This window comes from Aotus nancymaae, unplaced genomic scaffold, assembly GCF_030222135.1.
Source record: "Aotus nancymaae isolate 86718 unplaced genomic scaffold, 86718_ANA_hifiasm-v0.15.2.pri h1tg000051l, whole genome shotgun sequence".
Lineage (NCBI taxonomy): Eukaryota > Metazoa > Chordata > Mammalia > Primates > Aotidae > Aotus > Aotus nancymaae.
This window is the reverse complement of record NW_026988465.1, coordinates 25,613,851-25,630,775: the sequence shown is the minus strand read 5'-3', so window position 1 is coordinate 25,630,775 and position 16,925 is coordinate 25,613,851. Positions and strand designations below refer to the sequence as shown.

Here is a 16,925-nt window from a genome sequence, read left to right as displayed (position 1 = left end):
TTCCAGCGGCGCCGGGAAGTGACTCCGGACTGACGAGCAGGAAGAGCCCAGGACCGTCAAGAGGCGCCTCCGGTGTAGAACGCAGTTCGCCCAGCGGCCAGCAAAGCGGGACACGAAACCTAAATTCAGCATTTCACAAGCAGCTAAATAGACTTTGATTGACCACAGCTGATGGTTCTGAAGCGCAGCAAAGTGCTCGGGCTCCGTCTTGAATATATTCCCGAGAGCACGGCCTCTGCAAGGGGGTGTAGCTCAGTGGTAGAGCGCGTGCTTAGCATGCACGAGGCCCCGGGTTCAATCCCCGGCACCTCCAGCTCGTTTTTCCTTAACTCCTCCTTTTTGGATTGTTTTACTTTCTTTTCTTGTTTAAACAGAAAGTAAACCTATTTCACAACGGTTTTGCCATTAATATTAGGACCATTCCATTTCTACTCCGCAGCCTTGGCACGACTCAGCCTTGCCTAAGCAAAAGGTGGAAAAGATGGAGCTGGAAGACAAAGACGGCTCCCGACTCCAAAACTTCCACGGCGTCACCGAATCGACGCGCTCAGTCACCTTTGGAGTATTATTGTTTTGCAGTAGTGTTATTTAAAAGGCAGGAAATAAAAGATAAGGATAGAAATATTTAATAAAAGAAAAACATAAGCTCTCCGACAGTTTATTTCTTTTCTAGTCCTTGTTTAGCCACGATCCATTTCGGGCTGAGCGCTGAGAAACTCAGAGCCGGCTTCCAAACTGGGAAATGGAGAAAGTTATTTTCATCAGTGAATGCAGAGGCGTCACACTTCCGCCGAGACAGCTTCATTGGGAAGCAGGCGCTGCTGAAGATGTCAACGTTCACGGATTGATTTCCAGCTTTGTTCTGTCTTCACTCTGGCCGGAGAATTTCACTTCCCTTAGATGACGTTGCAGAACTAATTTTACCTAAGACAGGTGCGCCCTCTATCTAGAGATACTTTTCAGTCTCTTGGTTGGACCTGAAACCCCAGAGTTGCCGGCACCTGCGAGCCTGTTAGAAGAGCGAAACCTCAGCTTCACCTTAGACCTATGAACCAGAAGCAGCAGTTTAACAGGATCCACAAGAGGTTCTTTCGCACATTTAAGAAGCATTATGACGTGACTTGACGTGCGTTAAGGGTATACTGTATAAATACATGGCTGTATTTTTCCCCCAATTTTCTATTCTAACATAGAAAAAATCATTGCAAAAACCTATTTCTATTGCTGAATAATTTTTGTGTTCTAATTATTGACTATTTCTTGCCTCTCTGATAATATAGTATTTATTAATACTTTTTAATCACTATTCATGATTGAATATGATATAAAGTTTTCATTTTCCTTTTTTTTTTTTTTGGAGACGGAGTTTCGCTCTTGTTACCCAGGCTGGAGTGCAATGGCACGATCTCGGCTCACTGCAACCTCCGCCTCCTGGGTTCAGGCAATTCTCCTGCCTCAGCCTCCTCAGTAGCTGGGATTACAAGCACGCGCCACCGTGCCCAGCTAATTTTTTGTATTTTTAGTAGAGACGGGGTTTCACCTTGTTGACCAGGATGGTCTCGATCTCTTGACCTCGTGATCCACCTGCCTCGGCCTCCCAAAGTGCTGGGATTACAGGCGTGAGCCACCGCTCCCGGCCTCCTTTTTTTTTAGATGGAATCTCACTCTGTCACTCAGCCGATCTCGGCTCACTGCAACCTGCGCCTCCCGGGTTCAAGCGATTCTCCTGCCTTAACCTCCCAAGTAACTGTGACAACAGGGGTGCACCACCGCGCCCGACTAATTTTTTTGTATTTTTAGTAGAGACGGGGTTTCACCATATTTGCCAGGCTGGTCTCGAACTCCTGACCTCGTGATCCACCCGCCTTGGCCTCCTAAAGTGTTGAGATTGCAGGTGTGAGCCACCAGGCCCGGCCTTCATTTTCTTTTTAATAAAAATTTTGCAAGTTTTGCAATCGAGGCTGTGCTAACTTCTGATGTAAACTGGGAAGTTTGTATCTTTGTCTCTGCTCTGCAACAGTTTAAATAGGATAAGACCTTGTAATTATTCCAGAATACACAGCCCTCTCCTCATCAGCCATCACCAAATCTTCAGGAACTTTTGTGTTAACACCACTTTGTGTTCTAAGACCTGTGATAGATTTTAAAGATCCAAAACCCTTAGTAACCCTAATGAAAGTGTGAGCTGAAGGTTATAGCAAGAATTGGGAAATCCTTGGTTTCTGTTATAATGTCAGGCCACCTCTCACCCTGTGAAGTGATTAGGGAATTTTCAAAGGAGAAAGTAAGTTCCAAAAGATATTCTTTCTCAGATTAAGATGTCTTCGTTTTCAGTTTACTTTTTTAAAGAAAGATTCAGAGCTAGTACTGAGGAGCCAGACTTTGTTCATGTGGGAAACAGATACTTTTCTTTTGTGTTGACATTTTTTTCTCTCTCTTTTCTTGTTTTCAAAGTACAGTTCCACAGTGTCTGTTGGCCACTTATACCCACTGTGGCAGGAGAAAATTATTTGCAGGCTTCAATCATGGGAATAAATTTGCAAAGGAATATAGTAAAAGCATGAGAAAGAATATCATGAATTATTACCACTGCTTTTCTGTATTATGCCAGGGCTCAGGCCCAAATGGAAATTTTTTTTTTCTGCTCCCCACAGTAGACTTCTCTAAGGAAGTCTGTAGTTAAGGTAGAAATGGATAGAATGAAAAAACCAAGAGTTTAATAGAAGAATGCTGTAGGAAATGTGGGATGGAGATTTCCAAAAATCTTGGGACAATGAAACAAAGGGCATATGACAGACCGAAGTACTTCTGTGCGAGCTAACAGTGCCTAACTTTTGCCCAGGACAACAGTGAATCATTTTAAGGTACACTACTGATGAATTTTGGAAACTCATCTGTATTTTATTTTGGGGTTGTATACTTCAACAAGACCATATTTTAAATTTTTTTGTCCAGGGAGAAATTAGAAATTAAAACCTCTTTCAAAAACTAGCTGGGCGTGGTGGTAGTCACCTGTAATCGCTGCTACTGGGGAGGCTGAGGCAGGAGAAAGGCTTGAACCCAGGAGACGGAGGTTGCAGTGAGCCAAGATCGCAGCACTGCACTGCAGCCTGGGTGACAGAGCGAGACTCCATCTCAAAAAAAAAAAAAAAAAAAAAAAAAAAAAAAAGATGAAAGAAAGAAAAGAATGAATAAAAAAAATTAAGGACCTCTGAGAGGAATGAGGATGTGGCCATGCGTGAGACCCTGGGTGAATGTGTAGGAGGCGGCAGGTGGGCAGGATGTCTGGCTGCACAGTGAGGTGGAGGCAGACACTATCCGTTAGGCCGTGTGGTCAATCTGACTCAGAAGGTAGAGCTTTATTCTTTTCAAAGACATACTTAATTGAAGAAAAAATTATTTAACCCTTTGCTGTCTAGTTCGGGAATCTTTTTTTGATTAATTAATTATTATTCATTATTTTTTGAGATGGAGTCTTGCTCTGTAGCCAGGCTGGGGTGCAGTGGCTCGATCTTGGCTCACTGCAACAACCTCCACCTCTGGGGTTCAAGGGATTCTTCTGCCTCAGTCTCCTGAGTAGCTGGGACCATAGGTGCTCACCACCATGCCCAGCTAATTTTTGTATTTTTAGTATAGACGGGGTTTCACCATATTGGCCAGGCTGGTCTCAAACTCCAGACCTCGTGATCCACCTACCTCAGCCTCCCAAAGTGCTGGGATTACAGGCGTGAGCCATTGCACCCGGCCCAGAAATCCTTTTTTAATATTCAATCAAGGTGGGAGACTTACAACAGTGTAATCAAACTTCCCTCTCCCTGTCAACAAATCAAGATGTAAATACCAAAGAAAATAGTGTGAATTCAAATTCTAGATTATCATATAAAATCTCCTTACATGAAAACTATTACTCCACCGTTTTGATCTGTCAACTCTAAGAAAACAGTACTCAACCAGTTAGAATCTTCTCTCTGGTTCTAGATGCACTAGAAATGCCATTCGTATGTCTGCAAGCTCCCTGAACAGAGTAATTGGGTATGAACCAGCCATTTATCTCAGAATCTCCTGAGATAAATGGCTGATTAATCAGAAGAATCTCATATATTTGGATCTCATCTGATGTCTCCCTATAGATAGATATTTCTGAATGGTTACAGAAACTTAAACAATTGTCGCAGTGTTCTGGGGCAGCAAACAGAAAAAAAAGCAAAAGCGCCTCCTTGTGAGAAAGTTCTGGTAATGTAACTGGTATTTTGGTTTCTTCAGGTACAAGTCAGAGAATAATCGCATGATGACTCTGGAAACTTTCACACCATCAAACAGCCTAGATACTTTTCCTCGCATCCTCCCAGCACTTCACACGCAGACACACACGCACACGCGCACACACACATGCACACACACACACACACACATGCCAGAGCCTGTAGAGTTTTGTGGGTGACACTTCTCTAATACCCAATTTCAGTGAAACTTGTCGTGTGTTTCCTCTTACCTATTCCACTAGCCGCATGAGCCAACAGAGAGAATTTCTGCCAAACCGTAAGGTGTTCCAACTTCGTAAGGGGTTCAGTGATCTACTTACCAATGTAGGCAAAGCATGAGAATGAAGATGAATGAGGAGGAGACAACACCCACTGGGAAACTGGCCAGGAAATGAGACTTTCTGGGTCTTCTCTGGAAGTTTCAAGGCCATGGTGATAACCAGTGTGAATTCCAGGATTGAAGATCAGTCTAAAAACAAGTTCATTTTTTTGCTTTTCACAACTCTCAGTAAATAAGTTCCTGATCTGTTGGGGTCCGTGAGATCGGCACGTCTGCCGGGGGTCTCTTGACCAGCAAGAGGGTCCTAATACCTGGAAGAGAGACTGTGCGGAAGAAAAGAGAGATAGAGAAAAATGGGTCTGGAGGTCTGAAACGAGCTGTGCTCAGATCAGCGATTTATTCTTTGTGCACAGGAGCTTATATATGTTTTTTCATACAGTGACTGACGTAGGTCCCATTACAAAAGTTTTATCAGGAGGGAACAGAAAATTACAAAGTAAGCAGGGGAGGGGGTAGCATACAGGTTTATCCAGAGGTCACTGAACCCAAAACAAACAAAAGATTCTTATCCTATAAAGATTCTTATCCTCTTATCAATGACTACAGTTACGGTAAATAACATCAAGGGAGCAATAATTTGAGGGGTAGCATTTTTCTAGTAACATGTGAGCGATCACAGGATTTAGTGAATGCAGGTAAACAGAGTCATAAAACCAGCCCAGAACGGGAACTTCAAGAGACAATAGTCTCGTAAATAGTCACGCAGGCCTCACCCAGACATGCCATTAGCTCAGTGGATCAAGAATAGGCTTCTGCAAACTCAGGCCTCTATCACTTCCTTCTTTTTTACTCAGCTCGACTACCCTCAGCAGGGGGAGAATATGTCCGGGCTCTAACTCCTTAATGGCGGAGACACGGAGGGGTCTCTACGCTGGTGGAGTGATCCCCATACTGATCTCTATATCTCAAAGGACGATTTGAGTTCTCATTGTACTACTCACTCCCACCTCCACATATTCAGCTGAGAGCCCTGGGCTGAGTTCACTGTCTCATCACCGGGTAGGATCCTGCGGAAGAATGTGGCAAGTTCAACACATTCCCAAACAGACTCACCTCCTCCTCATAATATCTTGTCCATTCCTTCAAAGAACAATAAGCCTCTCTATTCTGCTTTTTCCCTCCTGTTTGTTGAATAATCAGGTTCTCTTTTATGTATTCCCCACTTTCTGACTTGCTCTATAAATCTATTAAGTCTCTGAATCCTGTGTCTAGCTAACGTGCTTTCAAAATTTCAGAACTTTTCTCCATCCTTGAATGTGCTATTTATTTCGTGTCTTGCACATTATTCTGGACCGCTCCATGAACCTCCTTAGTCGCCTTCGTGCTGTAATACAATCAAGAACCCTTGGCGATGAATAACAAATCACATGTGGTTTTTATTTTCACCTGGGATTCTCTCATCAAAGTTTTGCTCTTACCATTCCTGTGGAGCAAACAGCAGTAGCAAAAGCGTTTTATTCAGGGAAAAGCTGGTCAGTTTTCTAATGCAAGTTTCCAGTATTTTGTGTTCCATTTCAAGCTTTATTTGCCAAAATTTTAGTATTCCCCACAGCTCCCTGTGGTCTTCTATCTTTAAATGGTCACAAAGCCCGCTTCTACACCCAACACTTAGTGCTAAAACAATCAACACAGGAATGGGGATGCATAGAATATAGTGAGATATTATTCTTTTATTTAATTTTTTACAAATAGATTGGAGAAATACCTTTTCAGGGTTTTGTTTGTTTGTTTGTTTTTGAGATGGAGTTTCACTCTTGTTGCCCAGGCTGGAGTGCAATGGCATGATCTCAGCTCACCGCAACCTCTGCCTCCTGGGTTCAAGCGATTCTCCTGCCTCAGCCTCCTGAGTAGCTGGGATTACAGGCATGCACCACCACACCCAGCTAATTTTGTATTTTTAGGAGAGATGCGGTTTCTCCATGTTGGTAGGCTGGTCTCAAATTCTCAACCTCAGGTGATCCACCCACCTCAAACTCCCAAAGTGCTGGGATTACAGGTGTGAGCCACCACGCCCAGCTTGTTTGTTTTTTGAGACAGTCTCACTCTGTCTTCCAGGCTGGAATGCAGTGGTGTCATCTCAGCTCACTGCAGCCTCTGCCTCCCATGTTCAAGAGATTCTCCTGCCTCAGCCTCTTGAGCAGCTGGGATTACAGGTGCATGCCACCATGCCCGACTAATTTTTGTATTTTCAGTAGAGACAGTGTTTTACCATGTTTGCCCAGCTGGTCTTGAACTTCTGACCTTAAGTGATCTGCCCACCTCCGCCTTCCAAACTGCTGGTATTACAAGCATGAGCTACTGTGCCTGGCCACCTTTTTAGTTTTTAAATTATTTTTCTATGTTCATATTTCTATTGTTTTCCTATACTGGAGTAGTACTTGGAGGACCACACAAGTATCTCTTGGCATAAGGGAATGCAGTTCAGTGATAGAACGTGTGCCTGACATACAGGAGGCCTCAGGTTCAGCTCCTGAGCACCTCCAATGGTCAGTTTCTGAGTTCTTAATACCACTCTTTAGTACAACGTACTCTTGGGTGTCTTACTCTCTTTTCATTGCCTGTCCCGTGAGAAGTAAACACGTGACTCAAGACGGTAATTTTAATGTTGCATTATTTAGACTTCATGAGCCTCACAACCGCTCCAGGCAGCTGGCAGAGTAGAATAAGCTTGTGTCGTTGATTAGTTTCCCATGGCTGCTGTAACAAATCATCCAAAATTAGGTGGCTTATAACAACAGAAATTTATTCTTTCACACTTCTGGAGGCCAAAAGTCTGGTATGACTACAGTCATGTGCTACATAATGACATTTCAGTAAACCACAGACCACATATCCTACGTTGGTCTCAAATTTTTAAAGGAACTGACTGGGAGTGGTGGGTCACACCTGTAATCCCAACACTTTGGGAGGCCAAGGTGGGCAGATCACCAGAGGTCACAGGTTTGAGACCAGCCTGACCAACATGGTGAAACCCCCATCTCTACTAAAAATACAGAATTAGCCGGGTGTGGTGGTACACACCTGTAATCCTAGCTACTTGGGAGACTGAGATGGGAGAATCGTTTGAACCCAGGAGGCAGAGGTTGCAGTGAGCCAAGATTGCACCACCACACTCCAGCCTGGGCAACAAGTGAAACTCTGTCTCAAAACCAAACCAAAGCAAACAAAACTCACCTGCTAAATTCCAATAGAAATTGGGGAATTTGTATCTTTGTCATGGCCCAGCAACACGGAAAGTGGAATGAGAACCACTTGAGAAGCACATATTGTCCAAATCTCCACATCATTTCAGAATGCCACCCAAACAATCAATAGCAGTGAAATATATACGTGTGTGTGGATATATAAATACATATGACAAAAATTATTTCTCTAAAAAGAAATTAAATCTTTTTTTCCTAAATACTTCAATGTTTATTTCTTAAGAAAGGTCAATTTCTTAACACAGCACAATTATCAAATTCAGTAAACTTAATATTGATGAAATAGTATTATCTAATATACAGTCTATAAAAAATTTAATTGTAGAAATAAAATCTTTATAGAATTTATCTCCCGAACTAGGTTCCATGTCAGAATCACATATGAATCTAGCTGTCTTGACTTTTCAGTCTCCTTCACTTTGGAACAGATTCTTTGTCTTCTTGTCCTGCATGACATTACTGTGTTTTTGAAGAGCATATGCCTGTGGTTTTGTGGAATGTTTCTTGACTTGTGTAGTCATGGTTAGATTCTGGTTGTGGAAATTGGGAGAAATGTCACAGAAATCATGTTACCCTCTATCGCACCGAGAGGCGTTGATGTCAGTGTTTCCCATAGTTAGTGAAGTGAGCTTGGTCACTTGAGTAAGTTTGTAACTCCTGTCTCTTCCCTATAAAGGTAGCATTTTCCTCATGGTAATTAATAAGTAATCTGTAGGGAAATACTCTGAGACTACATAAGTATCCTGATCCTCATAAATAGTTTACTTATACTTTTAGCATTTACTTACACATTTTGCCTACACCCAGCATTATTCTGATGGTGTCCAAATGGGGATTTTCTAATTTTATCCTTACTTCCACATTTATCACTTGGCATACCACTGTCGGGAAAATCTTCCCATCTTCGGTATTTATTTGTTTAATTTACCAAGATTGATAATCATTTACCGTCATCACTGATGCTCAGAATGTGTCAGCTTTGGCCATTGAGATCCCTTTCAAGGTGGCTTCTGTGTCCTTTTAAATCATACCCATCAATTCTGAGCACCTACATTCTGGCACAGCAAGATATCTTAGGTTCATCCTGTAGTTTCTCTGGCACAGTCCTGGAGTCATTGTAGTCATTGTAGTCAACAGTAGCTAGTTTCTATTAGTATCTCTGGTTCCTTTTATTGGGAATGGTATTTGAAAATCAAGATATAGTGTCATCTTTGCTCATTGCTTCTGAGATCTCATAGCGGAGAGATCAGTGGGAAATTTTGCAATTAAGTATGTATAATTTCATACTGGTGCCTCTAATCTGCATTGGCACCAACAGGACTGTTCTTTACCTTCCTCCTTTCCTGCAGTGAGAGCCTTGTTCCAACAACACATAGGCACACACGCACTCATTTTCCCAATCCTAAAATTCACACAGAATATCAGAGTTGCTGCAGCCTTAGCATTACAGAAAATAATCCTGATACATAGAGTTTAAGCTTTGCTTGCTGTTCTTTTTCTTTTTACAATGAGAACAATGTGTAAACCATTTTCTTAGATCAATTCTTTCCTGTATTTTCAATGTGGTTATGTTATTCTTTTGAAATGCGGTTAGTTTGCTCTATTTGCAAATAGATTTGCTGATCCCAAATCAGGAACAGCACTTTTCTTTTTACCATTAGGGTATCTTTTTGTGATGTAACTATGCCTAAGAGAGGAGCACTTACATATAGGGAAATCATAAACAGTGGAAATGAAAACGCATGATAATTGTCTTTATGACATAGAGCACGTACTCAGATAATGGCAGTCACCAGCTTTCCGACTACATAGGAGTGATGAAGGGATATGGCCCAGTGGTAGAGCAGGTACTTAGCATGCGTGAGGTCTTGGGTTCAATTCCCAGTACCTCCTCCAGCGGTCCATTATCTTCCCCGAGGCACTGTAAGAAGCACTCCATGGCCTTCCCCAGCTGCCCAAAATTTCCTGCTTCCTGTTCATTCACTTAAGGTTATTGTTGTTTAGGATTAGCCATCTACTCTTGCTAAGGAGTCCCGGGAGCCACTAAGGTGAACCATGCGCTATGGAAGCAAATATTATTCCTGGCTATCCAGCCAATTTTTAGTTGTAAATAAAATCATCAGAAACCATAGAACTGTGTGGCCTTTTGAAATGCCATTCGTTTGCTCTATTCGCAAATAGATTTTGAGTGAAAATCTTTTCACTAAAAACTCTAAAACTTAGTGTAAACTATGTAACTACAAGCATACAATAAATGACAACCATTGATAAATGAGGAAAAGATCACAGTTGCTTCCGCTGAAAGGGGAAAGTACTCTGAGTTCTGGAAGGAACTTTCTGTACTGAGGTTCTAGCGCTCTGGCCTCCCGGGACCAAGATCAGCATAGGGGAAAGCTAATTTCTTTGTTTTCCATAAATGAATATAATGAATGAACTTTTATTCCCCCAATCCCGATGGATCCTTTTCTACCTGCTGCACTTGTTCTCCAGCAATAACCTGCTTCTAGGCTAGTGAACAACCTACACCTCCAGATTAGAGCTCTTTGCACAGTTTTCATTCTGGTATCACAGCGCTAAGCAGAAATCCTCCCGGGGATACCCTGCAACGCATCTTAATACTATCTTGTTAAAATAAAATCTCCTTCTATTTTCAGAGCTATTTCATTTAAACAAAAGATTTTAAAAAATAAGTTAGTAAACACCCAGAAGGCAGAAAAGCGACCTCTCTCCATCTGCAGAAGCCAAGCAAGAGGGTGGGCTTCCGAAGGCGTCCTCTCTTTTGCTCACTTTCTAAACGCTGTAACGTCCACCGCCTGCCAGGTGGTCACAGGGCGTCGCTAAACTCAGTCTGGGGTCAACCCACCGACTAGGGAGGGGTTCCCCTATTTCCCTCTGCACCTGTCCTAGGACTGAGGAGCCGCTGGCCGCACACGCAGTTTGCACGGATTGCCCCACGCCTCCGCCTTTCCGCAGCCGCCATCCACCTCTGCAGAGCCGAGCGCTGCACGTGAGCAGTAAAGGGGCTCGTTGCAAACGCCAGGAGGAGTTTCTTCAGGGCGACGCTGCCTTTTAATCTCTCACACATTCGAGGAGAAATATGTGGAGCAAACAAACGGGAACTTTCATTCTCACCGTGTGCATCTCGAGCAAAAGCTAATACGATTAGACGTTTCCACGGTCACGCTCAGTCTCGAAGCCGCCGGCAGATCCGCGGCTGAGTCTCCACACGGGCACGCGGGAAATCGGGAAATCCCTGCGGCTCCCGGACCGAAAACAAAAACCCAACATCACGTGCGTCCCCAGAGAGCGCAGCGGGTTTGTGGAGCTGGGGCAAGAGTGCGAGGCGGTCTCGAAGCGCTCACAGCCTGCGCGAAACGAACCAGGCCCCTTCCCGGCCGAGCCACCTCCCTCGGGACAGAAAGGAGCGTCTCTTCCCTCCTCTCCGGAGAAGCGACGGAGACACGCGGCGCGTACACTCGCTGTGCCATCCCGTCCAGCCGAGTGCGACTCACCTTGAGGACTCTTCCTGCCCTCGACCCCTCTCCCTTTAGTTTTTCTTCCTCCGCTTCCCCGCACGCGCCTCTTACTCTCCCCGCAGCTGGCGCTCGGCTGGTCTCCACCTTCTGGCCCGTTTACTCCTGAACGAACTTTTCACAGGAGCGCAGCGCTCCCAGAACCGTTCACACGCGTTGTGAGCACTGCGTGGAGATTCACATGTAGCAGCTCTTTTAACTTCGGCATCACTTTCCTTTTCTTTTTCTTCTCTGTATGCTCAACTTCATGCCTTTTTGCAGCAGAGGCTGAGGCTGCGCGCAGTTGGGGAGACGCGCGAGGCGCGATAAACTAAGAGTACAGGGATGCTGTTTCCTGTCTGGGAAGGCTCAGACTGTTCAAAGGGGAGAAAAAAGTTTGTAAGAATTTTTTTTTTAAAATTATCCAAAACGTTTTCTAATCGAGTCTCTCACTAAATCTTGGCTAAAAACAGAAAGCCAAAAAAAAAAAAAAAAAAAAAAAAAAAAAAAAAAACCAGAAAGCCTGGGCTTTCTCGGAATAGGAGACCGAGTTGGAAAACTATCCAGACATAGGGACGGTTTTATTAAAATTCAGTTTGCAAGTCGTCGTTGGCCGCAGCTTTTCCTCATTCCGGAGAGGATTGTTTCTGAAATTCTGTAAACGTCTTTAATTGTTTCCAAGTTATTTAGCAAGAGGAGTCCAATGTCTTGACACTTTTCAATTGATATAAAATTTCTAGGCTGAGGTGGGAGGGCTGGTTGAGCTAGGAGGTGAAAGTTGCCGTGAGAGGAGATTGCCGCTGTGCTCCAGGCTGCCAGACTGGGACCCTGTCAAAAAAAAAAGAAAAGAAAAGAAAAAATTCTTGATCAAAGATATGTAAAAAGCAATTTTTTTTTTTTTTTTTTTTTTTTTTTTTTTTTTTTGATATGGAGTCTCTGTCACCCAGGCTGGAGTGCAGTGATGTAATCTGGGCTCACTGCAACATCGGCCTCCCGGGTTCAAGCGATTCTGGTGCCTCGGCCTTCCGAATAGCTGGGACTACAGGTGGGCACCTCGACCCCAGGCTAATTTTTGTACTTTTAGTAGAGACAAATGGGGTTTCACCATGTTGATTAGGTTGGTCTTGAGCTCCTGACCTCAGGTGATCTGCCGCCTTGGCCTTCCAAAAGTGCTGGGATTACAGGCGAGAGCCACCACGCCCAGCCAGAAAAAAAAAAAAATTCTTATGCACCAATAAGCAGACCACAATTCTTTGAACCCTAAGGAATAGGCTGGGCGCAGTGGCTTACATCTGTAATCCTAGCACTTTGGGAGGCCAGAGCGAGACCAGCCTGGCCAACATGGTGAAACCCATCTCTACTAATAATACAAAAAAATTAGCTGGTCGTGGTGGTGCACGCCTTTAATCCCAGCAACTGGGGAAGGCTGAGTCAGGAGAATCACTTGAACCCGGGAGATGGAGGTTGCAGTGAGTCCAGACAGCAGACTGCACTCCAGCCTGGGCGACAGAGCAAGATTCTGTGTCAAACAAACAAACAAATTATACTTTCCATTTTCACTTCCTGGGTCTCCATACCACCCGAGGTGCATGTGTGAGCACAAGACGGGTAAAACGAAGAAAACAGAGAAAAAGAATTGGCTCACTCAGGATTTCTTCAGTCGGAAGCTATAAACCCATTATCACATTAACGCAACCAGTAATCCTCTGTTCCTTTTTGCCATGTCATTGAAGAGCAAGACAGAAAAAGAAGAGCCAAAAGAAGAGAAAAGGAAAACCTAGGTAATTTCATTCTGAATTCCTTAGTTTTCTGAGCGGTGTTTGCAGGGTGACCAAGCATGGAAGCATCTTCCTGATTTGACCTGTTCCTCGCCTTTTCTTTCCCATCTTTTGCCATGGAAAATTGGATCCTATTTTTAGACATAAATTGCAGCAGAACTTGTATTTGTGGGGTGGAGGGGAAGTGCATGAATGACAGATGGTATTGAAGACAACAGAACTACGCACTGGAAGATACACCGACCCTACAAATGACAGTTTCTGTATTTTGAAGAAATGACAAAAAGTGTATCTTCAGGGCAGCTGAAATAGCTTAGGTGGCAGAGTGTTAGACTGAAGGTTTAGAGGTCCCTGGTTCAATCCTGGGTTTCAGCAGATGTCCTTTGGCTTTTGCGTAATTGTCACTCCCTTATACAACACCTGCACACCAATCCCAGAGGGGTATATATAACTCCAATTTCTTTGCTGTTTTTTGAAAATTCTATAAAGGTCGTGTATGTATACACACACCCCTCCCACGCTGTCCCGCCCCTTTTCCCCCGCAACAGACCCCAGTGTGATGCTCCCCTCCCTGTGTCCATGTGTTCTCACTGTTCAACACCCGCCTATGAATGAGAACATGCGGTGTTTGTTTTTCTGTTTTTGTGTCAGTTTGCTGAGAATGATGGTTTCCAGATTCATCCATGTCCCTACAAAGGACGTGAACTCATCGTTTTTTATGGCTGCATAATATTCCATGGTGTATATGTGCCACATTTTCCTTGTCCAGTCTATCATTGATGGGCATTTGGGTTGGTTCCAAGTCTTTGCTATTGTAAACAGTGCTGCGATGAACAGACATGTGCGTGTGTCTTTATAGTAGAACAATTTATAGTTCTTTAGGTATATACCCAGTAATGGGATTGCTGGGTCAAATGGAATTTCTATTTCTAGATCCTTGAGGAATTGCTACACTGTCTTCCACAATGGTTGAACTAATTTATACTCCCACCTACAGTGTAAAAGTGTTCCTATTTCTCCACATCCTCTCCAGCATCTGTTGTCTACAGATTTTTTAATGATCACCATTCTAACTGGCGTGAGATGGTATCTCAATGTGGTTTTGATTTGCATTTCTCTAATGACCAGTGATGATGAGCATTTTTCCATGTTTTTTGGCCTCATGTATGTCTTCTTTTGGAAAGTGTTCATGCCCTTCACCCACTTTTAAATGGGTTTGTTTGTTTTTTTCTTGTAAATCTGTTTTAGTTCTTTGTAGATTCTGGATATTAGCCCTTTGTCAGCTGGGTAGATTGCAAAATTTTTTTCCCATTCTGTTGGTTGCTGGTTCACTCTCATGATTGTTTCTTTTGCTGTGCAGAAGCTCTGGAGTTTAATTAGATCCCATTTGTCTATTTTGGCTTTTGTTGCCAATGCTTTTGGTGTTGCCACTTCTGTAGTTTTAAATTTTCTCATAGCCACATTAAAAAAAATAAACAGGGAATATTTATTCTATATCATTTTTAAATAATTTCAACTTGTATTTTAGATTCCGGGGTATGTGTGCAGGTTTGTCACATGGGTATGCTGCATGATGCTGGGGCTGGAGTGGGATTAATTCCATCACCCAGGTAGTGAGCGTAGCATCCAACAGTCATCTTTTCAGCCTTTCCCTCCTCCTGCCTCTCCCTCTAGGAGTCCCTGGTGTTTAGTTTCCATCTTTTACGTCCAGTTTTGACAATATAAGTAAACCACCTTGTATGTCCAAAACATTATTTTAAGTAATCCATCTTAAAATTATTACTGAGTTATTTTATATTAAAAAATGATATTACATCATTGAAATCTCATATATATTTCACACTTAACAACACATCTTAACTTGGACTGGGAAATTTCAAGCATTCAATAGCCAATGTGCTAATGGTAACCATACTGGACAGTGCAGGTTTAAACAGATACGTTATATATTTTTAGGCTTTTGAAATTGAGTATGTATGACATGAGGGTGCTCTGTCTTCAAAATTAAATCTTTAATTCCTCAGAAGAATGCTGTGTTAAATGAGCTCATCCTACAAATTATACAGAAAAAATGTGTTTCAATCATGTTGTTGGTAGATAGTGTCAAGATAGATACAGATATTCAATTATTTAAAATTTCCCCCTTTTGTGTGGCAAACAAAAAAGCAGACCTTCTTATTACGAATTCCCAAGAATCTGATAGACAGCCAGGTTTCTCTGAGTGTGACACGACATGAAGATGAAGGACTGTTTCTGCAAACTGTCCTAATATTGTTTTACAGCATCGAAGAGTCCAAATAATCCTCCCCAGCATTTACATGCACACACACAGACACAGGCAAATAAACACACATGGATACACGTCAATTTTGTGTGTAACACTTCTCTAGTCCCTCCTTCAGGGAAGCCTGTCACTCAGTGTTTCCTATTTTTATTCTAGAAATCTCATCAACCCGCTGAAGGACAAGTCTGCCATACAGCTTGCAATCTGCCAGTTTTGAAAGGCATCAATGTTATTTTATTAACATTAGCAAAGGCTCATATATGGGCAAACCAGAATGAGAAAGAGTTAATAGCCACTAGAAGTGTTGTGCTGGGAAGTGGATTTTCTTCTCATCTTTTTATATAGTTCAGAGAACACAGTCTTAATATAAGTCCCAAGATTCAAGAACTATTTAGGAGCAAACTTGTTTGTTTCCTACAAATATCATGAACAAGTTTGTAATTCCCAAATCTAAAAGGACACTTTTTAGTCTTTATCCACCTCCATGCAATGTGTCCACTATTACTAATACTCACAAGTCCCAGGCTGGAGACAGAGTCAGTTGCCTGAGATCTCTGTGTAGCGTCTTCACAAGTGTGCCCCACAGATATTCTAAATTTCACATGACCCCAACTAACTCATCTTCTCTATCTTCCAGTCTTTCTCCCACTCCTAAAAGAGTTGATAAAACCTTCCGTTTTCTGCACCTCCTTGTGTTTGGCAATAGCATGTTTGTTTTTCTGAACCATTCTTCAATCCTGTTTCTATTTATCTTACCTCTTACTCTCATAGTCATCCCTTCTCTGCACCCCCAAAGCTGGTTTTCATTCATGCCTAATGAATTCCCTCCCCTCCTCTCACCTCCCATCCCCTTTTCTCTCTCTCTCTTCCCTTTTCTTCCTTCCCTCCCTTCCTCCCTCCCTCCTTCCCACTTTCTCCTTTGCTTGCTTTTCTCACTCCGTTGCCCAGGCTGGAGGGCAGTGGCACAGTCGTAGCTCCGTACAATCACCAACCCCCGAGCTCAAGCGATCCTCGTGCCTCAGCCTCTGGAGTAGCTGTGAGTTCAGGTGTGAGAGGCCACGCCAACCAGGGACCCTTATGGAAAAATACTGAGTGCATCCCTCTCAGATGTTCTTCTGATTGTGGCTTTCCTCCATCAAATCTTACCCTTAATATTCAGATTGAGTAAACAACAAATATGAAGTGTTTTAGGCAGAGAAAGGCCGAATTTCAATGGCTTTGTGTCATATCTGGAAGAAATCAAAAGAAACGAAAACCAGAAGTTGATTCTTTCCAAGCATAATAGAAGGAGACCCTAAGAACTGAACGTCTTGAAGCCACGATGGAAACTTCTGGTGGTTATTATCTGACACTTTTCCAGTCTTTTGCTTTTCAAGTCCTACGCAGTATTCTGAAGAATGTGTATCTCACATTAATACCAAGTATCTCCTGCTCAGAGCAGCCTCCATGCTCCAAAATACTGACCACTACTACCAGCATGTTCATGGAGCGGCTCAGAAAATGAAAGCTGCCTCCTGAAAATTACTACAAAAAGGCCTTTCAGGAA

The 16,925-nt window shown here is 43.0% G+C and overlaps 1 non-coding gene across 1 annotated transcript; it reads left to right on the top strand.

Moving 5' to 3' along the window:
• Window positions 1–241: 241 nt before the first annotated feature.
• TRNAA-AGC (transfer RNA alanine (anticodon AGC)) lies at window positions 242–313 on the top strand. The gene has a single exon. It is a non-coding gene; the product is annotated as a tRNA-Ala (tRNA).
• The last annotated feature ends 16,612 nt before the right edge of the window (window positions 314–16,925 follow it).